Source organism: Rutilus rutilus, assembly GCF_951802725.1.
Source record: "Rutilus rutilus genome assembly, chromosome: 11".
Taxonomy (NCBI): Eukaryota; Metazoa; Chordata; class Actinopteri; order Cypriniformes; family Leuciscidae; genus Rutilus; species Rutilus rutilus.
Genome location: NC_140216.1, coordinates 22,784,204 through 22,810,465, shown reverse-complemented (window position 1 = coordinate 22,810,465; position 26,262 = coordinate 22,784,204). Strand labels below are relative to the sequence as shown.

Genomic DNA, 26,262 nt, shown 5'->3' with positions numbered 1-26,262 from the left:
CTCTGAGAGGGGAGTGGAGATTGACCGAGAGAAGACCAGAGCCGTTGCGGACTTTCCCCCACCGCAAGATCTCAAGGCCTTGCAACGATTTCTTGGACTGGCAGGGTGGTATCATAAGTTTATTTCCCACTTCGCTGACATTGCAGCTCCATTGAACCACCTCAAAAAGAAAGGAGTTAAGTGGGAGTGGACTCCAGAGTGTCAATCTAGTATGGATGCACTTAAACAAGCTTTACAAAACTCACCGGTATTAATACAACCAGACATTAACCAAGACTTCCAGGTTCACACGGACGCAAGTGAGGTAGGATTGGGTGCCATCCTCACTCAACAATCAGAGGAGGGAGAAAAGGTGGTGGCGTATGCATCAAGGACCTTAACTGGAGCAGAGAAAAATTACAGCACTTCTGAAAAGGAATGTCTTGCAGTGGTATGGGCTATTGAAAAGTGGAGACATTACCTGGAGGGAAGACCCTTCAACGTCTTCACTGACCACGCAGCCCTCGCATGGGCGTTCAACTGCCCTAAAACCTCCTCACGCCTAACCCGCTGGACTCTCCGCCTGCAACAGTTCAACTTTCAGGTCCATCACCGGAAAGGTTGCCTCAACATGGGACCGGATGCGTTGTCCCGGGTCGAGGAGATGCCTGCTGTAGATGCTGCCCCTTGCCTATCCATATCGTCACACCATGCATCTACATTACCTCACTCTCTGGAAGAAATTACTAAAGCTCAAAGTTTGGATAATACCATCACTCAACTGCAGTCTAGCATTAAACCTCAATCAGTCAAAGATCAACCCATCACCTTTGAAGACCTCCAAGGGGTGTGGTATCGCAAAGTCCCTATGAGAAATAAGGGAGAGAAGTATCAGTTGGTAGTACCACAATCGTTAACCTCTGACTTCATGCATTATTACCACGATAATCCACTTGGAGGCCATCTTGGACAGTTAAAAACTCTGCTGAAAATCCTAGACGTGGCATGGTGGCCGTCCCTCAGGAAGGACGTGTGCCAATACGTCAAAAGCTGTGAAATATGCCAGAAATACAAACCCAGCAATACCAAACCTTCTGGATTTATGCAGAGTACTCAGATCACAGAACCTGGACACATGTTAGGGGTGGACCTAATGGGACCATTCCCCAGCAGCAAAAAACAGAACACGTATTTCACTAAGTGGGTGGAAATGTTCCCGCTGAGAGACAGTAAGACCCAGAAAATTGTGAAAATCCTCCGGGAGGAGATATTTACAAGGTGGGGGGTACCCAAATATCTGGTGTCTGATAGGGGTCCCCAATTCACCTCCAGCATTCTGGGCGATCTGTGTAATAACACAACATGGGGTTGTGTTCAGAAACTCACTACAAGTTATCATCCACAGTCGAATCTAACAGAAAGGATCAACCGGACAATAAAGACTATGATTGCTGCATATGTGGATCAACAACATCAGACCTGGGACCAGTGGATGCCAGAATTCCGCTATGCGATTAACACCGCACAGCAAGAAACCACTGGAAAGACACCTTCTGAACTCATGCTCGGTAGGCAAATTCTGGGACCATTGGAACGTCTAATCCACAGACCCCCTTCACCAGATCAAGCTGCCTATTCCCTGGTTGAAAGACAAAAAATCATGACGGATGAGGTGAAAAATAGGATGAGGATGTGCCAAGCCAAACAAGCCAGGTATTATAATTACCGTAGAAAAAATGCGCAGTTTCAAATCGGTGACCTGGTGTGGATTAAAACACATCCCCTCTCTAGTTCATCAAACAAGTTCTCTGCCAAGCTAGCGCCCAAGTGGGAGGGTCCAGCTGAAATAAAGAGTAAAACAGGGCCAATAAATTACACTGTGTGCTGGGGCAACCCACCTAGAACCGATATATTAAATGTGGTAAACCTGAAGCGCTATTATGGTCGCTCTCCTCTGATGCCGCTGGCTGGGGGGGGGGGGGATTTATGTAGCGCGGCCACATAAGGGATGAATGTTTATATTGCAGAGTATTATTCAAATGAATATTATAAGACAGCTGCCATATGTTATAAGTATTCTACCTGTGTTGATTGCCCGGACATGTGGTTGCGCTCCCGTTTTACTCACGCGAGAGTTCTGTCGCGGAGCTCCAGGGAATCCCAGTGACGTCAGTCGAATCAGCTGTATCACTTGACTTCCGTTTAAAGGAGCGGAAAAAACCCGTCGTACGGTAGCTACTTTTCAGTGCTCAGAGATTTGCGATCGATCGCTGGATTATCACACATATCAAGCTGTTCAAGACTGGAAAACTTCATTGTGGAATCATCAGTACTTTGGATTTTTTGCCTTTGGGATTTCGTCACAGGACAGCGTTGCCTCTCATCGAGCTCCCGGACTTAAAAGAATCAGCCGGTGAGGCCGATTCAACTACACACACACACACACACACTCACACACACACACGTACAGTACATTGTACGGGACTAATACGGACAATTTACCTGCTTAAATTACTATTTGTTTGTTGTTTTTCTTTATATGAGTTGTGTATACTGTATATTACTTGATACAGTTTGATGTTTTTTTCTTATTATTGTAAATACACTTTGGGGTTAAACCAAATTGACGTTATCCAAGAGTTTTATTTTGATAAACATTCAAACATAACTTTAAAGAAGGGTCAAGACCGTAAAGTTTGTTGTGTATGATCACCTATAGTCTAGGCTGAGCGTTACAACTGTCTCTGAATTGTAATGCATTACACTACTTTTGCGTTACTACCAAATTACTTTCACCAAAATAACCACAGAAATATGACTAGGCATTCTAAAATGCTAAAATGTAGTTAATTTCTTGCTCATTATCCATCCAGTGGAGGGTGGTGTGGTATAGCATAATGACTGTGTAGGAAGGCTCATGGAGCAATCAAATAAGTAACAATCACTGTCAGAATGACAAAAGTAGACAAATGATCAAAGTCTGGTAAATGATGGTAGAAATACCAAACACAAAAGATCTAGAGCCCACTATAATGTAACCTATAGCCTAATGACTTGAGAAAGACACACAACCTCTTTTTCTTTTCTTTTCATTTCATTTATATTCTTTTATTTTATTTTAATTCAAGTTTACAGCACAAACCTGGCATGCATCGGTTGGACACGAGTCTCTTCACTTCTCGAGTTCAAGCAGTATAAAAGTATAGCTACTTAAGAAATAATTTACATGAGTACAAGTAGAAGTACTGGGAAAGAATATGACTCAATTAAGAGTAAATAAGTAGTTTGCTGAAAAACTACTCAAGTTAATACGTTACAAAGCACTTTAGTATATTTCAAAATCAGGCGATGTTAGCAATATGGAGCGCTAAACACTCTTGTGTCATTTCTGTTTCATTCATACTCGAGGCCAGAGGGTGCCCTTATAGGAAATCCCTTATATGGACATTAGGAGAGTAGAGGGTCTCAGAAAAGTCCAGTAGTTCCCTTTCAGTCGCTCACGTTCAACGTGTTCGACGTGTCGACTGATTGGGATCACACTTAGGGAGCCTGTCATCTTCGAGCATTGGTAAAACGAGCCAATGTGCATTGGCGTGCGTGAATTGCATCTCACGCTCCGCCCCGCAGTGTGGGTATAAACACGGAAGCGGATGCACGCACCACTTGTCTTTCGCTTCGGAGCCGATCGGCGTCAATGTCTCTGAAGAGTGCTGTTGAGCAAGTGTTGGTGGTTCTACAGCGCGAGTGCAGCGGTAATCACGAGCCTTGAGCTCTCAACTGCTGTTTTAACAGCATCAAATTTCTATGTTTGTTTACGGCTGGTTAGAGGGCGGAAAAGTGAGTGCTTTTCTGTTTCAGTTCACCGTTCAGTGTTGCCGCGGTCATTCCCCTGTGTGCTCCGGCACTGGTGACTCCCCATTACCACGCCCCGCTACGGCGCCGTGTGGGATGGGTGATCAGAGCATCATAGTGAGGTTTCCCCGCCCGGTAACCAACCCCTGTGGGCCCCTCACTCCTCTATCACATCGCAGCCGGTGGAGCCCACCGTTTATCCCTCTGTAATGGATATCAGGGATATTTATCCCTCTTGGTAGACGGATATCTAATTTGATTTTATCAATAAATTCCACTAGAAACAAACCTTGTTGTATTATTTTAATTTAATACTGTGAAGCTGCTTTGATACAATCTGTATTGTGAAAAGCGCTATACAAATATACTTGACTTGACTTGACTAATGGACCGACCAGCCGTTTCATTCGGGGCCCCTCCAGAGGACAGGATGCCGATTGCAGCATTGGAGGGTGAGCTGACCTCTGGAAATGATGACTCGGCTGCGTTATCTCCCTCTGGGAGTGTAACGTTGCCCGAGCCAGATCCAGAAACATCAGCTATGCTGAAACGGGCCGCCGAGGCTGTCGGGCTCGAGTGGAATCCTCCACCGTGTCCCGAGCAATCTTGGTTGGATGATTGGTATCTCGGGTGGGGCCACGCTGGTTCTCAGCTCGCCGCCCCAGTACCTTTCTTTCCCGAAGTGCATGGAGAGCTTACCAGGTAGTGGACGGCACCTTTCTCTGCCAGAAACTACCCGAATAGCTTTTCCACCCTCACTACCCTTGACAGAGGAGCGGTGAAGGGTTGCGAGGCTATCCCTCCAATGGAGTGGTCTGTCATGACACAGGTGTACCTGTGTCCGGCGGCTGCTTTCATTTGGACGGGGGCCCCTCGTCTCCCCCCTAAGGCCTGTGAATCCGTTCTGACGGGCAGAGCTTACAAAGCCTGTGGGTAAGCTGCCTCCTCTTGTGTGCCATGGCGCTGCTACAGGTCTATCAGGCCAGGGCACTCATGGACATGCACGGGGGTAGCCCAGACCGTGCGCTCATAAGTGAGCTTCGCACCGCATCCGACCTCGCCCTCTGGGGCACGAGTGTTGTGGTGTGCGTGATCGGTCTGGCAATGTCTACATTAGTGGTCCAGGAGCGCTATCGTTGGCTCAGCCTGGTTGATATGGCGGATGCGGACAAGGTTCGGTTCCTGGTCTCCCCAATTTCTCAGGTTGGGCTGATCGGCGACGCGGTGGAGTGCTGCGCCCAACAGTTCTCTGCCGCCCAAGCGCAGACGGAAGCCATCTGGCACATCCTGCCCCGGCGGCTCGCTGCTGCCTCCACCCTGCCGCCGACTCTGAGTATGTCTTTGGTACCCTTGGTCCACCTGCGTCGGTCCGTTGAAGCACTAGATGGTGCTCCCGACCGATCCAGCCGGTTCTTCTGTGCCAGCAGACTCGGCTAGACAATTCAGTTCGCCTGGCGGACTCGGATCAGTTCGCCTGGCGGACCATGTTCAGTACTGTTCGTTACACTTCAGTGTTTCTGAATATGCATCTGTCGTGCGCGCGGTCATCGCATTCCTACTGGCGAAGGATGCGATTGAAAGGCCAGCTTCTGAAAGTTGCCCACACTCAAGTAAAGGTAAGTTACGACCATATTGGATCTGTGTCACTTGATTCGGGCCCTTTTTCAAGCTTCCGTTCAAGTTACAGACACAGAAACACATTCCCAATGCTCCGTCCCCAAGATTGGTCTGCAGCGTTTGACCTGAAGGAAGCGTAGATTCTGAAGATCTCTACCCTTCCACAACGCAGGCCATGCCTGTGCCCTTGCATTGAGGGGTCGAAGTCTCAGTACAAGTCCCTCCCTTCGAGTGCTACATAGCCAGTTGGGTCTTCAGGTCAACTGGAGAAGAATAAACTTGTCCACGTACTAAGGATCTCTTTTCCGGTTTGGAAGTGGACTTGGTCTAGGAACGTGTCCAGTCGGTGCTACATAGAAGTGAGAAAGGGTCCCACTGAAACTTTCAGAGGCTCTTGGGGCATATGGTAGACGCAGCCGCATAAAACTGGCTTCCTCCATATGATGACCGCTTCAGCACTGGCTTTATGGCCGAGTCCCGAGATGGCCGTGGCAGAGCGGCGCGGCACGCCCCGTGTGTTAACGACACCCAGCCTGCCACCAAACTCTCAGCCGTGTTCAGACCTTTTGCTTCTCCGGGCCAAAGCACTCCTAGAACAAGTGTCTGCTAAACACCAGCCGAGGGGCCACGTATAACGGGCATGTAGTAAACGGGGGTCTGGCCGAACCTCCCACTGCATTGGCATCCATTGCCTCCAGTTGTTAGCCGTTCCCTTGCTTGATGCCGCTGCTCAGCAAGCTTGCACTGCTCAGTACAGCGACTGTTGCTCATACACTTCCCTCGCATGTCACAACTCGTCCTCCACCTCCTCCTATGGAGTCTAAAGCTTCTGAGGTCGCTTCTTCCACTTTTAAGTTCCGGCTTGCCCAATCGTGCCGCCCACGAGGTCTCACATCAGCCTGTAACCGAAGAGAGTGGAGACTCCATCCCCAGAGTGGAGACTCCATCCCCAGGCGGTCCAGCTGATTTGGGATCACTTCGGGGCCGCACAGTTACATCTGTTGCCTCTCCAAACTCGTCCCCTTGCCAGTAGTTTACTCCCTGAAACACGGAGACACTGGCATACAGCTGACCCCGGGTCCCACGCAAAATGCATTTCCCCAGTGAGCCTTCTTGCACAACATTGTGCTAGTCAGGAAGGAGAATGAGCAGGTTTCTTAGTTGCCCCGTAATGGCCCAAACGGACCTCGTTCCCCCGAACTTATACTCCTCTCGACAGCCCCTTCCTGACCCTTTCCTCTGAGACATCTCAGGGATGGGGCACCGTTGGCACCCGCACCAGACCTCTGGAAACTCCATGTCTCGTTGCGGAGGTTCAGCTATCTACCTCAAAATGACTGTAGATACCATCACTTCTGTAAGAACCCCCTCTAAAAAGTAAAGAGGCTTGCTTACGACCTGAAGTGGAACCTGTTCGTTGTTGGTGTTCTTCCCACGGAAGACCCCCGAAGGTGTTTCGATCACTTCTGTGCTTCTTTCCTACAAGATGGGTCGGAGCGAGCGCTGTCTCCCTCCAACCTGCTACTGCACTCAGAGACCTCCCCTTGAGTCACTGCAGGCAGCTGAATTAAAAATCCTGTTTTTAAAGAAACAGTTCTCCAGCTTGCTTGCCTCTATTGCGAAGGTAGGGGACCTGCACACATTTTCAGTCAACGAATCGTGCCTGGAATTCGGGCCGGCCAACTCTCACAATATCTGAGACCCAGGCCTGGATACTTGCCCAAGGTTCCAACCTCTCCCTTAAGACGGGACCAGGTGGTGAGCCTGCAAGTGCTACCCCGGAGGAGGCAGACCCAGCCCTGGTTTTTCTCTGTTCCTTCCCCCTTGCGGTTATACAGGACAGAATGCAAAGCCTCAGGACCTCTTTCAGCTCTTGGCTGTTTCCATGCTGAGGTTGGCCCACTGCAAAGTGGTTGCCATCATCTTGGTGTGTTTATACCCAAGGTGCACCATTCCCACCTGGGTAGTGAGCTCCTCCAAAGAGAGAGTTAGCTCCTTTCTGGGCGTTGACACAGAGTGCCTCGCTGACAGATTTTTTAGAGCTGTGGGCTGGGCGACACCAGCACATTCGCTTGGAAAATAGCCTATGTGTCGAGCTTTCCGTGGGCTTCCTTTACTTGAAGCCAGCTTCACTGTTAGCCCGGTTTGTAGTGTCGGCTTGCTGTGCCATTCCCCTCCTGTGGACTGGATACGTGGATAAAAAAGCTGTTTGAAAATACATGTCTATAAAATTCAGCCATAAAAACATTGCAATTTGTTAAAGTCCAATGTTCAATATTCGTTTAAAGAAATTAAATTCAGAACTATTTAAAATACCACATAATATTCAATTTTGTTAGATTACACTTGTCAATAATTAAAATGGACACAATTCAAATTCAAATCATTTTGTCATTAAACTGAACTGTGTGCAACTTACTTTGTCTTTGCTCCATCCATGCAATAACTGCATCCTTGTATGAGCCAATCGAGTCTTCTATTTACTTCAACTGCTCAGTGCTCTATTAATATCAATGGTATGACCAATTTAAATTTTAAATCAGAATGTGAGCATAGCCACTTACATTCACTAAAATATTAAAACGTTAGAGATTGAACGTTATTTTTCACCTCTGCGGTGTTTCACATAGATTGCAATTGACTTGACTATTACATTATTGTCCTTTTCTCTGACAAACTGAAAATAATGGGAATATGTCCATCTCACAAATGTAGAATTTGTCTCTGCAGTCATCTCAACCATCGAATTCTAGCAATTTTACCCGCAGAATTTTTATTGCGGTGTTGGAAAATTATTTTCTTTTTTTTTAACAACTAACACCACTTAATTTTGGGTGAAAATGCTTTGTTCTAACGTGTGTTACTGAGATTGTAACGGGTATAATATTACCAAAATGTTATTAGTAATGTGTTATATTACTGCGTTACAGCAAAAAGTTATATAGCCTATCGCTGTAATGTCTTTCCTTTTGTAATGGTTACTCCCAACATTGTTGTTACATAAGCTTGTACACATTTTATTAGTTGAAATATTGCCAGACTAAGATGTGTTAAATCGACTGAAACATGTTGAAATATGAAATATAGGCAGGTAGGCAACCTTTCAATGCTAAATAAATATAAATGTACGACAGGATTATGTTTTTATGTAATTTGAGTGTTTAAAACTGTAACATGATAAATATTAGAATGTTTAGACCAGTGTTTACTGTGAAATTCCGTGTTTGTGAATATCTGCTCAAACATAGATGTTTATAATGTGCTAAACAATAATGTTTAATAGTGAGAAGCGGCTCTATCAGTTCAGTAAATGGTCTCTGAAAGCGCTGTGAGTTTGAGTCACTTATAATGTTCATTTGAAAAGCAAAACGTGGCAAAAATAACATGTTTTTTCTCCAAACTCACTTCATAAGTGTTTGAAATAATACTGCCTTCATGTGCTTCGGAAATGTCTTAAGTCATGAAGTCACTTCTTAAGTCATGATTACGAGCTCATCGCATTCAAATTTTCACTAGAGAGGGCGTTTATGTCCAAGTTTTTAACAAGGAAACTAGCATTTACAATAATTCCGATAGCATGTGAAGACAGCAAAATTTCCATTTGGGATCTGAAGTGGCTTCTTATTACAGAATGTAATATTATTTTGTAGTATAGAATAGAATAGAATAAATCTTTATTGTCCACCAGGGTGGAAATTTTTCTTTGGCTCACCAAACATGTAAAACAGATAAACATACAGACAACATCTCAAACATAATAAAAGAAAGATAAAAAAGATACAATGAAAAATATCATAATGAAAATAAATATACATTAAGATAACTAACTCATTTGTTGTTGTCACTTGGTTTGGTTAAGAATACTAATGGCATTTGGGATAAAATATTTTTTTTAAATACTTTTAGCCAGAGGCACTCTGAAGCGCCTCCCAGACTTCAGAAGCTCAAACTGCCAGAAAGAGGGTGAGTACTATCTACAGTGATTTTCCTAGCTTTCTTCCTCATTCTATCAGTCTATATTTGGGTCAGGTGTTTTTGGGGTTTTCCTATTATTTTACTAGCCATTAACACTATCCTGTTAAGCTTGTTCTTAAGTTTGCAATTTAAATGGCCAAACCAAGCAGAGAGATGGAAGGTTAAAACACTTTCAATCTGTCTGATGTACACTAGCTCAATAATCTGAGCACTGATGCCCAGGCGGTTCAGTCTTCTGAGAAGACTAAGTCGTTGTGAGCATTTCTTAAAAATATAGTCTGTGTTATCTGTAAAACTCAGATGGTTGTCAAGAACCGTACCTAGATACTTAAAAGTTCCCACAGTTTCAACCGCTTGACCATTAAGTAAAACTGGCTCTGTTGTTATGTCTTGTTTTTTGCAAAAAAGTAGCTTGTTTGTCTTCGCCACATTGATTTCTAGCTCGCTATCTTTGCACCATGCTTCAAGGGCCTTTATATGTGCTAGATAAGAGGCCTCACCAAAGGGGTCAGTTTTTTGTAAGAGGCCTACTAGGGCCATATCATCTGCATATTTTATCAATTTAAAGGTGCTATTATTTATGGAAAAATTCATTTGTGAATAATGAAAAAAGTAAAGGGGAAAGAACACTGCCTTGTGGGCAGCCTGTACTGATAGTATGCACTCCTGACAAAATGCCATTTACACATACCCTCTGAGGGTGACAGGAGAGAAAGTCTCTGATCCAAAGAATCAAGCCCTTATTTATCTATGTTAATATTGGCTAGTCTTTGCAGGAGAATGTGTAGCTTCATAGAATTAAATGCTGCACTAAAGTCTACGAATAGAACTCTAGCATGCCCTTTAGGGAGTGCAAGCTGTTTTGAAATGGAGTCTAAAAGGTCCAGCACAGCATCATCAGTCCCTCTGTCACTTCTGTAAGCGAACTGCAGCGTATATAACACACTGGTTACATGAGAGGTCAGGAGATCTACCAGAACTCTCTCCATTGTTTTACACAATATGGAGGTGATGGCTATGGATCGGAAATATTCAGGCTTACTTGAACCAGAAATGTATTCTATAAGTAATGCCATGTCGATTAGCATTGCATTATAAATATACTTTATTCTTATGAAAATACCCGAAATGGCTTGAAGAAGACAGATAAACCATATATTGTTGCAGTCGTGTGTTTGACTTCCTATTTAATAAGTCAAAGTTTTTCTATCTTATTTGTATTCAGCTACAGCAATACCCAGCAAACATTTGGACGTTTAATGACCGTTGAAAAGACGTCCGTCCGAGACGTCCCGTCATGGTTGAAAAATAGTTCCAAAATGGAAGTTGAACCGACGTCATTTCTGGCCGTGAATTCCACGTCTTTTCTGGCCGTGAATTCCACGTCTCTTCTGCGCGTCCCTGGACGTCTAAATGCGTCGTCATATGTGTTTAAATGTGTTGCTGCATAATTTAAGTGTATATATAAGCCTGCATATAAAATAATCACACACCTATTGTGTAACATCGTGAAAGACAATCAAGTCTTGAGGTTTAGCCTACACATCTTGACAAAGGTTCTAAAAAGGTCCAAAATTGGTCCAGTCAGACCTGAACGTCAATAAAACGTTTTAATCACGTGTACATCAAAAACAATAACACATTATTTGTGGACATAAGCAAAAAAGAAGCATGTTCTGATTAAGCACAACATTTTATTGATATTGAACAGCCAAAATTTCTCTTTATTTTTTTCAATGTTTAACATTTCGTGAGCTTAGAATTTTAAGGTTCTATCTCCACTTTTGGTTGAAATTGAGTTTTTGACAATCTGATCCATTAGGTGTTTATTAATGCCTGTGTGGTGTTATTTTTGTAAAAAAAAAAAAAATTGTTAGTAGTTATTAATAAAATAAAAGGTTCCATCTCACAAAACATAAACCGAGTTTAAAAACTTTGATGCTCAATAAACTACAATAAACGGAGATAGAACCTTATAATTCTAAGCTCTCGATTTGTTAACCAAACTAAAATACCAATTGCAAAATACTGAATTATTATATAAAGATAGTTCACCAAAAAATGAAAATTATGTAATTTACTCACCAAATTCCAAACCTGTATGAGTTTCTTTCTTCTGCTGAACACAAAAGAAGATATTTTGAAGAATGTTTGTAACCAAGCAAATAGAGCATCCACTGACTACCATTGTTGGAGAAAAAATGATTATAAATGGGAAGCGACATCTGCTTGGTTACAAACATTCTTCTAAACATCTTTGTGTTTAGCATAGAAAGGTATACAGGTTTGAAACATGAGGTTGAGTAAATGATGACAATTTTCATTTTTGGGTGAACTATCCCTTAAACACATTGTTTGGCTCATTTTTTGTATCCACCACCCCCAGCTCTTCCTGGAGTGTGTTTCAGGTGTTCTGCCATTGCTGCATCAATTTCAGTGTCTGTAGCATGTGGGCTCCACCTCTTCACAGCATCTAAGGGAAGAGAATATATTTCTTTTTAAAATAAATGAAAATTAAAAATTTGAGGTAAATGACATGCACTTATTTTCAAAATATTTGTATGGTCTTCAGCTAAATTCAAAACAGCATTTGTCCCCTGCCTCTTCAATACCACTGTGGTGCCCTTGAGAAAGACCCTTAACTAGGTGTGTAACAGTGAGAAAGTGAACAGGACATTTCTGATAAAGACAGGTGGGCTGTGATGTCCCCTGAATAGACATGTTTGGCAATTCTAAAATTACAAAAAATTTAAAGCAGTTACTGAAAACATACATGTTCAAATCCAGCTAAACATTTCATTCTACTTCAGATAATTTACTTTCTGAAAGAAACTCTCAAAAGGCTACATTAATAATTTACAGTAATAACTTTGACTGTATCATTAAACATACTTTATACTATGGTATACCGTTGTATAAGTTCAAAGCAACTTTTAGCCTACTAGCTAATTTTAGCCAAACTCAGTTAGCCAATTTCAGTTGACAATGTGGGGCATCATTTCTTTCGGTTCATTCATGTCAAACAAGTAAAACTCTAGCACGTGAATCTAATAATACAAAATGTACGTACCCAACAGTAGATTTTTAATAATATGGGCCTCAATTCCTCCTCTCTTCGTGGTTGTTCAAACTTCAGTGTTCCGGAGTGAGTCTATGGGGAAAACGCGTTAACATCTCGTGAGATAATCTAACCTATCGCGGGATTTGGTAATGTCGGGAGATCTTTTGTTACATCTTGGCAGCACAGTTTTGGCAATTACATCCAACTCAGACATAAATGGTGACCAGATATATTTCTGTTTTACATGCATACATTCCATAAAAAACACACAAAAAAACACAACGTATCAGGTAGGCTACAGGTTGAAATAATGACTAAAATGCAGAGGCTTTGCATTCACTTAACCACACTGGGAACTGTGTGATTATAATTTATTTAAACAAGATAAAGTAAATATATTTACTTTGTATACAATTCGTGTATTTCATAAAGATAATTCCTGGGTTTTTTTTTTCTGTCTTGCTTGACTAGATGTGTAAAGGACAGTGGACGTGTATTCACAGCCTTGACGTGTAAAGGACGTCAGTGGACGTCTTCACAACCTCTTAAAAACTACTTGGGCAATTAAATGAATTTTTGCAGTATTAACCATGCAAGGATTAAGCACAGCTTTTGCATATTTCACAAGGATTCCATGATGGAGGGTCATGATGGACTATAAATGCACGTGTAAAAGACGTCGCCAGGTGACGTCCTCTCACCCGATACTATAGACGTGTAAAGGACGTCAGTGGACGTATTCACACAACTTATTAAAACTTTAATTTAATAAAAAATTTAATGAATTATTGCAGTATTAACCACGCAAGGATTAAGCACAGCTTTATCACAATTGATTTCATAGAGGGTCATGATGGACTATAAATGCACGTGTAAAAGACGTCGCCATGGTGACGTCCTCTCTCACCCGAAACACAACATGGTATATATTGAACTACACGTAGCTAAAAGTCAAAATAACAATTATACATGCAACCTCAGATAACTGTAGACATGCACACATGTATCTGAATGCATTTTTAGGAAATGTTCTGTGTTACATATTTTTACCGATTTATGCCGTCATACCGCGACTATTTTTGGCCAGGGACACGACGTTGCCGTCGGACCAATGTTTGCTGGGTAGCTACAGTATATTAGTATAATAATCAGTATAAATTCCAAATGGAAGTGAGCATCCCTATGCCCTACTCCCTTCGAAGGACAGAGCCCTTGAAGTGGGGACTTTGGAGGGAGCAGAGCAATTGTTTCCCATTATGTAGCCGTTTGGAATGCACTTGGTGAAGGGAGCAACGAAAGACAATGTAATTTCCTCATTCTTCACCTGGGATGTTCCCATGACAACGCAGCATGGTGTCCATCAGCTGAATAGCTGTTCTTAAGACATACATGTCTTATTATTGCTGTTAATGTAACTGTTGCAAATAAATATACATTTTATACAAAAAATTTGACTAAAATGGTACTGGGTAACATGATCATAAATGATAACATTACTTCCTTGAAGTGATCATCGCATGTACCCTTTGCCCTTTGCAACGGCCTTGTGGAAGGGCCCTTCGTGAAGGGATCCAGTTGTTCACTTTCGCTTGGAACACCCCTACAAATGGCGTCCCCTTCCTGAAGGGCACTTCAAGGGCGCAAAAATGCCATTTGGAATTTGCCCCTGGAATGTCATGTTATATTACTTCTGTGAGGCATATTTGGACTTTCTGTGCGAGGGCACCCTCCGGATTTCAGTCTGAATGAAACACACACCACCCTATTTTGGGTAATATATATATATATTTAAAAAATGGGCAGAAAGTAAACATATGGTAATCCATACATTTTTATCTATTGAATGTTGTTTTCTAATTATTTATAGTTGTAGTCCACCTGCATTTTCCCATAAAATTAAAGTATTCTGTTAAGAAAAATTATGATTATTTTAATTACTATATTATTATATTTATTCTTAAATACTGTATTTGTATTTTTAATAATGAAATAGTGTTATTACTATAGCCATAATTCTTATTTGTTATATTTTTTTATTTACTAATACTAATAATAATCATAATTATTATTATTAGTCATATTGATCTACAAGCACCCATTTTGGGGCCAAATTGTGCAGCCCTACAAGTAGGCACAAAAAACCTGGTTATAATTTTTTTGTGAATGTTAAATTGCAAAACACTATTTTAACCAGAAATACTGCAATTGGATTTTCCCCCTAAATCGTGCAGGAGCATAGTTGCTCCTGATATCAACATGTTCACAGTTGTTTTGTTATTTTTTACAGGGACCAGATGCTACTGATGAGTCCTGCAGACTCAAACTTTCACACAAGTCTTTTCAAACTGTTTTTTTCTGATGACAGGGTAAATGACAGGTATGTTGAACAAGAACTGTTTCGGGAATGGCACAAAGGTGTGTGACTGTTCAAGTCTCTGTGTTTAGGTCAGTGTGCTCAATAATGTGCCTATTTGTCCTCCGTTATGCATATTTGGATTATGTTGTTGTAAAAAAAAAAAAAGCCATTCTTTTAATCTACTCACATTCTTTCTTCTAGTCCCATTCAGCTGATAGGGCCATTAGGGGAGGGTCTTTGTCTTCCCAGGTGTGAAACAAATCAATATTCATGATGATTCACACCTCCCCGCATACAGCCTTTGTGACACAAAACTCGCCTTACAAATTTTAAATCAATATATTGTTTTATGTGAATAAGTGGGCAGGATGATTTTCACATAGTTTCGAAAGCAAAAATTCTAGGCTACAAGATCCAGTTCTCAAAAGTCTTGTGGACAAATATTCAGGATGGGTTTTATGGCCTTATTTTAGTGACTTAAAAATAAAAAATCACAAATTACACGTTACGGTATGAAGACACAGGAGAGGAAGAATGATGGTGAATGATGATATTTATTGAATAAAGGTGCAGTGATGAGGTGAGCAGGTAAGGGAGAGTCCAAATGGTGATCTTGGTGGAGAGACAGAGGAAAGGAAGACGCTGGAGACAGGGAGATTGCTGGGACAAAGGGGAATAGTCCACATACAACAAATGAGGTTGGACAATAAACTGTGGTGAGGAGTGTGCGTTTGTAGTGGCAGTGATGAGGGTGATGGTGATGTGCAAGTGTGTGTGATTGGAAATGATGTGCAGCTGGGAACCAAGGAAAGTGATGGAAAATGAAGTGCAGAGGATGGTGACTAGGTGGATATGTGACAAACCATAAACGTAATTTTCTCAAAACTACAAACTTTTACATACATACTGCTCACATATTATTGTTGCAGAGTTTGTGCTAAATATAATGTAATCAGACCTTAAAAGTAATCAATATAAGCACAAATGTCAGAACACTTCCAGGGCCCAGAAAACACCTCAGACCCAGAAGATTAAAAAAACGGATGCTTTTATATTGGATCCGACAGGAACGGGACAACACACTTATGTGAGTAAAAACATTTTTACTGTGTCACTATTGCTTTGTTACAGATTGTTTGATATGTACTGATTATGTGTATGTGTCTAAGCAAAATCACCAGTGACCAGTGATTCCTGATATGTAATGATTCATGTACAGTCAGATGTTCATTGTCTCAAAATAGTTAATTGCTGTTTATGTGTCAGTAAATCAAACCAGTAACTAAACGGTCAACTTTACATTGTTTCTCTGAGTAGGATGAAAATAATCTGTTTTTTAAACTGTGATTAAATTATAAATAGAAAACAATCAAAGAATGCTCCCTTTACAATCGCTAGAGCTGTCGATCACATAGCACAAGCTTATAAGTGACAGTTATGGAAAACTCTCGCCAAAACTCCCGTTATAATCAAGGAATCTCTTATTTACATCGTGTTTGCACTGTTAGTTATGATGAAAGCATTTGTGAGAGTGCAGAAATCAAGTTGCAATGACAAGATCACTGCATTCATGCGCTCAACTTGTCTGTCATTGGCTACAATGCTCATCACTGCAACCTTTCATGCCAAAATCTAAATATAATGCTATTGATCTAAATATAATGTTTTAGATCTAAATATAATACTATGATCAACACTTTTCACAGTTATGGCTTGTTTCCACACAGTGTAATGGTACAGTACTGGTTGCTGATTTTCTATTAGAGTTAGTACTGGCTGTTGATAAAGTTATAATTGTTGGTGATTTTAATATCCATGTAGATAATAAAAAAGAGGCATTGGGTTTGACATTCTAAACTCTATTGGAGTTAGACAACGTGTCAGGACCCACTCATTGTCGTAATCATACTTTAGATCTAATATTGTCACATGGAATCAATGTTGAAGTTGTTGAAATTCTGCGGCAGAGCGATGACATCTCAGATCATTATCTATACTTAATTACAAATATAGTAGAACTATCACTTCTACCACTAAAGATTGCGTTATAAATAATCTTCCTGATCAGTTTAATCTCCTCAGCATCTCAGATAGCTTAGAAGAACTCAATGTTGCAACAGAAACTATTGACTCTCTGTTTTCTTGCACTTTAGACACAGTTGTTCCTTTGCACTTAAAGAAGATTGAAGAAAATAGTCCAACACTGTGGTACAAACACCCATTTCGTGGAAAGAGAGCACGATTGTGTACAGAAAGGCCTTAAAAACAGCTAGATCTGCTTTTTTTTTAACTCTCTTAGAAGAAAACCAACACAACCCAAGGTATTTATTTGATACAGTGCCTAAATTAACAAGAACTAAAGTTTCTACTTTCTACTTCTACTGACATTTCCAAACAGTACTATTATAACTATTCAACCGTCTACTACAGTATTGCATCAGACACTGCCTTGTAGTGTCCCTGAGGAAAAATTCCATTCATTCGTTGCTATAGGAGAGGAAGAATTGTCTAAATTCGTTAAATCATCTAAATCAACAACTTCTATGTTAGACCCTATACCGACTAAGCTACTGAAAGAGATGCTTCCAGAGGTCATAGATCCTCTTCTTAAAATCATTAATTTATCTTTGTCATTAGGATATGTATTAAAACTTTTAAGCTGGCTATTATTAAACCTCTTATTTTAAAAAAACGCAACTTGATCCTAGAGAATTAGTCAATTACAGGCCGATCTCAAATCTACCATTTCTGTCAAAAATACTAGAAAAGGCAGTATCCTCACAACTATGTTCCTTTTTAGAAAGAAATTATATCTGCAAGGATTTCCTGTCAAGATTTAGACTTTATCACAGTATTAAGACTGCTCTAATTAGAGTTAAAAATGATTTGCTCTTATCATCCGATCGTGGTTGTATCTCTCTATTAGTGTTACTGGATCTTTTGATTAGACTCGAAAATTATGTTGGCATTAGTGGGACTGCATTAGCATGGTTTAAATTAAACTTATCTGACCGTTATCAGTTTGTAGCAGTAAATGAAGAGATGTCATATTGATCACAAGTTCAGTATGGAGTTGTTACAGGAGAGGCTTCCACTCCGCCTTCTCTAGGTCACCAGAGGGAGCTCTCACCAGAATATTGACTGTTGCTATTCGGACTACAAATCCCATAGGCCCTCATACCTGGGACTGATTACACACACACCTGCAGCTCATCTCACAAACACTATTTAAACACTCCACACACACACCACCATTGCGAAGTCTTGATTTGCCGTGGTGATCATTTCTGAGCGTTTTCTACTGTGGATTATTTTCTGTGTTTGATCTTGGACTGTTTCTCGTTGTTTGATTCCTTGCCGCCTGCCTCGACCTTTGCCTGTCTTTTGGATTACGATTGTCAGCTACCTGCCCAGACCTCTTGCCTGTCCTTGTTCTGTGAATGTTTGCTGCCTGCCTCGACCTTGTTAGTACCTGTTTTCGACTCTGTGTTAATAAAGCTGCAGATGGATCCTCAATCCGATGACTCCTCATTACAGGAGTACTGCAAGGCTCAGTACTAGGACCTTTGCTTTTCACCCTGTACATGCTACCCTTGGGAGATATTATTAGGAAGCATGGCGTTAGTTTTCAGTGTTATGCTGATGATACTCAGCTCTATATTTCTTCATGCCCCAACGAAACTTACCAGTTCATAAAATTAATGGAATGCATAGCTGATATAAAAAATTGGATGACTAGTAATTCTGAAAAAAAACAGAATTTGCACATAGTAACCTAGAATACTGTCTAACACTTGATGGCTGCTCTGTCAAGTTTTCGTCATCAGTTAGGAACCTGGATGTGCTCTTTGATACCAATCTTTCATTTGAAAGTCACGTTTCTTGCATCTGTAAAACTGCATTCTTCCATCTTAAAAATATATCTAAATTACGACATATGCTCTTAATGCCAAATGCGGAACAGTTAGTATATACGTTCATGACCTCAAGGCTAAATTATTGTAATGCTCTACTGGGTGGTTGCCCTGTACGCGTAATAAACAAACTCCAGCTGGTCCACAACGCAGCAGAGTTCTTACTAGAACCAGGAAGTATGACCATATTAGCACGGTTCGGTCAACACTGCATTGGCTCCCTATTAAACATTGTATATATTATAAAATATTGCTGCTTACTTACAAAGTACTAAATGGTTTAGTTCCCCAGTACTTGAGCAAGCTCTCAATGCATTATAGTCCTTCACGTCTATTGCGATCTCAAAATTCTGGCCAGTTGATAATACCTAGAATATCAAAATCAACTGCAGACAGTAGATCCTTTTCCTATTTAGCACCTAAACTTTGGAATAGTCTTCCTAGCATTGTTCAAAAAAGCCGACACACACTCTGTCAGTTTAAATCTAGACTAAAACACATCTCTTTAACCTGGCATACACATAGAACATTATCCGTTTCTATTATTCAAATCAGTTAAATGATTGTTAGGTCGGCCAGAACGGGGAACACTTTCTATAACACCCAATGTACTCGTTACATCATAAGAAGAATGGCATCTACGCTAATATTAGTCTCTCTGTTTATCCCAAGGTTTACTATAATCAGCCAGATCCAGGCCGTATCCAGATCAGATGGTGGACCTTCGCCTAGACGCGACCACAATGTAGCCCTGAAGTGTGTGAGATTGTGTGAACTAGACTTTCTCCTGTGAAAGCCTCATCGACACGACAACCAGTGGCACTGATCCTTAACAAACCCGTCTCCATGATTACTCTGATCTTCAACCAGATGGAACTGGATAAATATTCTGAATGTTCTGATCTAATCTGACTTATGACCTGTAATGCTGCTTGAATCATAATCATACACTGTTCGTTCATTGGCCAGAGGAGAACTGGCCCCCCTACTGAGCCTGGTTTCTCCCAAGGTTTTTTTCTCACTTCTGTCACCTGATGGAGTTTTGGTTCCTTCCCACTGTCGCCTTTGGCTTTTGTCTTGCTTAGTTGGGGGGATATAACAATATTATTGATCTCCCTGCATTGACACCATTATATGAGAACTGAACTGAGCTGAATGATGACATCACTGTTTTCTCCAGAGCTGCTGTATAGATAAATTAACTAAATTAATAACCCCTTCCTCACTTTTGGAAAGTGCTGCATACATGACATACCCAAATTAAAAAGGTTGCTGCTCATAAGTCATTCTGAATAGACACATAACACACATATATTCAGAAAGCCAACCCTTGAGAGTTTATAGTTCAAGACTCAAAATTAACCAGACTGTTATTAATATTGAGATATATAAGCTCAAACATAAAAACAAAAACAACAAATATTAAGAACATATTTATTAAATGTATAAAAATATTATTTGAATTTAGGATAGCAACTTATAACCACAACTAAAGTGTAGCCACAATTGTAGTCATGCTTCATTTCAAATCTGAGTATATTATCTCTAAAATTATGCATTTTATGATGCTTATTGTAAGACCATGTCAGGGGAGGATTTCAGATAAGTTTTTTAGAAGGCTACAAGATTCTCATCAAATATTTTATTGCCCTATAAACACCCATTTACAGTCTCTGACTAATGTCTAGCAAGGAGAACTGGCCCCATTCATGTTCTATTCATTTAAATAGACAAACCTTTCACACCTCTGCCCGTATGAGACGAAGGGCCCTATTTTAACGATCTGAAACGCAAGTGTCAAAGCGCAAAGCGCAAGTAACTTTGTGGGCGGGTCTCGGCGCTGTTGCTATTTTCCCGGCGGGATAAATGACTCTTGCGCCGGGCGCAAATCTAAAAGGGGTTGGTCTGAAGTAGCTTCATTATTCATAGGTGTGGTTTGGGCGTAACGTGAAATAAACCAATCAGAGCATCATCTCACATTCCCTTTAAGAGCAGACGCACTTTTTCCTTGGCGTATTGCTATTATAACGGCGGATTTGCCAGGCGCACGCCAAGAGCGGTTCACAGCCGAGGAGACCAACGCTCTCGTCACGGCCGTAAAAGAGAGAGAAGTGACATTGGGGATGGGAGAAACACACCCAAATTAGCTTCGGTTAAACAGGCATATAATAATGTGGGTAAATGTGTAAGCTAGATGTATGCTTTTATAATAAATTATTATATTTATAATAAATTGTCTATATATATATCTATCTATCTATCTATCTATCTATCGTTTGTAATAATATGATTTGCAAAAATGAAAACTGCTGCTTCTGTGTAGATTAGAGAATCACAGTGTATGAGCGTTGTGCACTCTATACATTATGGTCAAGCATGCGCCCTTAAAATAGCATAATGAACAACGCGCAACGCGCCACTGACTTTAGACTAGGTTTTTTCTGGCCAGTGGCGCAATTGTTTTATGGAACAGTAAAATAGCACCAGGGAACGTTTGCGCCGGAACACGCCTCCTTTTTTGCGCTGAACCGCCCAGGGAGCGCAAGTTCATTCCCTAGTTTAGCGACGTACTTCTGTGGAGGGAAAAGCGCGCTTTGCGCGGGTGCAAAATAGGAATGAAACATGCGTCGGTGTACAAAGTCAATTGCGCTGGGTGCAAGATAGGGCCCTTAATCTTCTTTATTCTTTTATCCTTATTCTTTTGTTTGAATTCAGCCATTATAGCCTTTCTTCTGGCATAATGCTTGGCCATCGACAGCTATGTAAATCCACTATACATGAATAATCATTAAGTCTTGTTAGAAAACAAACAATAAAAAGCTATTCTTGGAACTTTTAAAGGTGAATTATTTTTAAAAAATGATTGTATGCAATAGAAAGCTCCTGCAGCAGGTGCATTAGCACAACAGGTAGCCTCAAGCTACATGACACAATTTAATTTATTAATATTACACTTTTACTAAAAGCTCACTTTAAAACACCATTGAGTATTTGTATCATATTTCGGTCGCGGTTTAAAATGTTTTCAAGTAAAAAAAAGATTTTGAAATATGTTATATTTAGCAATTTATATGAAGCTATGGGCTATGCTTACCTATAACTTTATTCTTTATTCATATAAAAACACCCCAAATCGCACGAAAATCAAACACAAAACATATATACTTCACTCGTGCATTTATTAGCTGCTTGTTTCGGTGAAGAAATGTCACTTTCGCTTTGTTTATCACGGATGTCCAGAATCAGGAAGTGTTGCACATGACGCGTCATGCAGAAGAGGTCACGTTGAACCACGTGAGATGATTGACAGCCGTACAGCCGAATCAAACAGCTTTGAGGTCAAATCTGACGCAAATCAGGAAGAGGAGACACACATCTCGCTCCGTTCGCTGTTTGAGCTCTTCAGATCGCATAATTCAGTGGAAAATGAATACAAATGTTATTCTGTATGACGAACGATTTTACTAGCATGTAATAATTATTCATTATTTCTCCAAATATGCGCACTATTGGACTAATAGCCCTGTCGTATGCTGTATATTATATGTATTTGAGCACAAATAAACCGGAGAAGACGAGAATGAATGTCGTGTGAGTGTTGATTTCTATTCAAAATAACGATCGTTACAGATTAATTATTTTGCACTCCTGGCATAAATTAAGAAATTAATGTTACTGCAAACCAGTTTAATCATAAACAGTGGTCAAATATCGAAGCTGGAGTCTTAAACCTTTCTCATAATGCTGAGTTTGTCCAGATCAAGTAAGAGTGTGATGTTTTGAAGAGTAATGCATTTTGAACAACAATAATCCGGGATTACCAGTGATCCCTGACGAGCAAGGGGTTTTTAATAACTTTTTTACAACATAAATTAACAATCACTGAACTTACTTAAGATGGACTATGACACTATTTTCTTCTAGATCTGCTGTACAGCCAAAACAAACTTTTGTTCCACCGCCAGTGTATAATAAGGTACAGAGGACCGCTGACACGAGAGACTGGTTTAGTCAAGCCTTTAATGGCGAAAGAAGATAAACAACGACGAAAACTTCACGCGCATGCGCCGCCTGGGTCTGCGCATCTGCGCTCCACGTCACAGAACACGTCACGATCCACGTAACACTCCACATCCTGGCGCCACCCGTTTTCCTCCGGATTCTACGCCCTCTTTTCCAGCTTGAGAAACACACAAACAGGGAAACAAAAAGGTGGAATGTGACAACACAAGATAAGATGACTAAACCATTCGTGCCATAACACACAGAATATCTCACGGAGCTGCATAGAACACTAATGCAACGTCTCAAAGAAAATACTTTTAAGCCAAAATAAGGATACAGGCGAAGGCAGCCCATCTACTGAAGCTCATAATCTTTCAACTTGTCAGGAGGCCGACGGAGACGAGCAGACCGCCGTGGGACCTGCACCGGGAAAGTTGATGGAGAGACCAACTCGTGACATGGAACCTCCACCAAACAAGATGGGGACACTTGTCTATCCACCTGACGTCCGTTGCCATCAGACCCTGGAGGTGATGCAGGCTCCGCTATCGCCAAGGGGATATCTGGATCACTTGAGGGAGCGCTAAGTGGCACTCTGCCCTCCTCTTCACACTCCTCTTCACTCTCAGACGCTGCACCGTCTTCACAATGACCTAGGACACTTGGGAAAGAGTCAACTTTATAACAATCAGATAAGCGGACCCTATAAGAAGCACGCCGCAGCTGGGAGCCTGTAAACTTGCGGATGTTGCACCACGTACCGTCAGATCTAAGCACGAGATATCGGCTTCGAGCTCGGGACTTATTGCGGTCACTATAAAGGTAAACAAGGTCGCCCGGGCTAATATCTGGTCTGGGTGCACCCCGACTTCGTGGTGCTTTTGCCTTAACACTATAGGGGTGGTTAGCGAGGCGTTGTGCATGCTGCATTGAAATCAGTTCCCGGTCACGCACAGGTAATTGCTCGAGAGAGAACTGATCACGCTGCAACAGCATTTCACGAGCGGACATACCACGAGACCGGACACGGCTATTTAACTGAGCAACAGCTACCGACAGCAACACAGGGGTGACGACCCCGCAGTGTGGTTCTAGACGTAAAATCTCGCCCTGTAGCTCCTGTATAGCCTTTTCCGCCACTGGATTTTTGTTGATATTTTTAGCATCGCCTACCTCAATGGCCAACCTGTGCTGAGCAAGCATTGCGTCTTTGGCCAGTGCTGAAAAACCTGGTGCTGGGTCCGTTCTAACTACGGCAAAGGGGCCATCGAGCGGACGAAGGCTAATACACATACGTATGATACCATCCCGCAACGTTTCCTTCCGTTCGTCATCAATCAACAATGCAGCTGTGAAGGATGTCACACACTCACGAACGACTAGGATGAGCTGACGTTCACGTTTAAGCACGTCAGCTGCAAAGGTAGACCCGACCGTCTCAGGTGGATCGCAGCAGGACTGCTCCACTGCGAACACTGGGGACTGTGCCAGTGAAGCACATTGGTGACATCCCTTACTAGTAAGCTGAACGGCAGCCTCCAAATCCAGTGCATAGAAGTACCTGCCAATAACGAGTCTCAACTGGTGTGCCGAGGGGTGATCTAACCTAATATGCAATGACATAAGCAAACCATGCAACACTGACCTAGGAACGACGATGCACTCAGTGGTGGTCGACAGTGGTGTGTTGCGTCGTACGACTAAAAGCCCATCTCTTGCCAAGGTAACAGTGTTCAAATAACGTTTCACATCTTTAACATTAGTAACCCTCTTGGAAGGGCGCGTACCCTGCCGAAGATGCGCGTGCACCCTACGAAGGTCCGGACACTCTGCCTGAATGGACACCCACGTGGCTCTATTGGCAAAGGGTACCTTTTGAGCTCCACGCAAGATGTCAGCGACGTCAGTACGGCACACCACAGAGACCATAGATTCACGGACGAAGTTGCAAACCTGACATGAAGGACTATCACATTGAGCAGCATTACGACTAGCATAATCTGACGGGAGAATGGCAGCCCCAGCGACATGCCTAACAGAGACCTGGAAGCGGCTTGCAGTGGACAAGAAAGTGGTAACTCGCGGGCTTGCAGAGAATTCGCCCCTGCACAGCTTTTCAAAGGCCTGTACACATGGTTTACTGTCAGTGAGCACACATGCCTTCTGTGATGACTGAATAATGTATGGGCTGCAATGTTTGAGGGAGGCAGCTATTGCCAGGGCCTCAATCTCGCACGGAAGCCAATTAATCTGATTCTTACGAAGTTTAGCGCTAAAATATCCAGCGATCAGCAGCTTTTCCCCCCGTGTAACATACATTGTAGCGCCTAACCCTGGATCCCTGAGAGCACCATCAGTGACAATCCAAAGCTGATCATCAGGACGCGGTATCGTCACAGCACAACTAGTAGATAACGCCTGCTGAGCCTTATGAAAACACTGGAGAAGCTCATCTGACCACACAATCGCAGCCGTCGACTCACCCCCAGCGACCACATTGTCGAAGGGAGCAAGGATCGACGCACAACCCTTAAGAACACGTGCTAGGACTTTATACGCACCGATGAAGGACCGTAGGCCACGAACAGTCGCAGGGGGAGCACATGAAGCCAATGTTGCAATGCGGTGTGAACTAGCACGAATAGTACCCTGACTCCACACCCACCCCAATATGTCGGTCTGGACCGGGGCAACGACAGTCTTACTGGGAGCTAAGCACAGATTGCATGCCTGGAGAGCCACTAAGACCTTTTCCCACACTGCAAGAAGGCCCTCAAGAGTATCAGCCCCACAATAAAGGTCATCAGCAACCTTAGCCACCTGTCCCTGTTGAAGGAGATCACCGAGTACCCGACAGGTCAGTTCTTCTAACGCAGTTTCTGAACCAGGCATGCCCATGGCACATCTTGCATACACCCGGACTCCTTTAAATGGCGTGACGACCCCGCAGTACTTCATGGAGGCTTTGGATAGTGGGATTTGGTAGAACGCCTTGGTGAGGTCAGTGGCGATAATATACCTCCACTGAGCAATCTGACGCAACGTGGCGTCCACATTTGGCATAAGGGATGGCTGGGGTTTGCTATAACGACCCACATCGGCGAAAGCTGTAACGAGACGAAACCCGCCATTAGGTTTTTTGATAAGAAATGATGGGTTGACATATTCAACGTCGATGTCAATGTCTTCAGGCTTTCGAAAAACGCCTAGTGATTCTAGCTCGTCGAATTGAGCCTGCAGCTCCTGTAACTGGCCCCTGGAGTACTGCGGAACTCTTCCCTTCCGTTGCGGTGGCTGGACAGGTCCCATGTTTACCCTCGCCTGGAAGGGGCCAGCAGCGCCATTATAGCCTCCAAACTGCGGATTGAAGACCTCATCAAATTTCCTATGAATCTCGTGAAATTTTTCTCTGATGTCTGCCGTCATAAGACCATTGGGGTCTAATGAGATAAGGTCAGAGAATAGTGTTAAACTGGGCGAACTGGACTTGCAAACAGTGGCCT

The 26,262-nt window shown here is 42.1% G+C and overlaps 1 protein-coding gene and 1 long non-coding RNA gene across 2 annotated transcripts in view; one reads left to right on the top strand and one right to left on the bottom strand.

Moving 5' to 3' along the window:
• Positions 1–26,262, top strand: part of LOC311299308 (retinoic acid receptor beta-like) — a gene marked incomplete at its 3' end in the record, with an annotated part of 380,652 nt that overhangs the window by 163,390 nt on the left and 191,000 nt on the right. The gene's annotated exons all lie outside the window — the stretch shown is intronic.
• On the bottom strand, positions 11,098–12,601 carry LOC311299309. Its single transcript, XR_014629094.1, has 2 exons — positions 12,494–12,601; positions 11,098–11,896 (listed from the first exon to the last, which is right to left on the bottom strand). It is a non-coding gene; the product is annotated as an uncharacterized lncRNA (long non-coding RNA).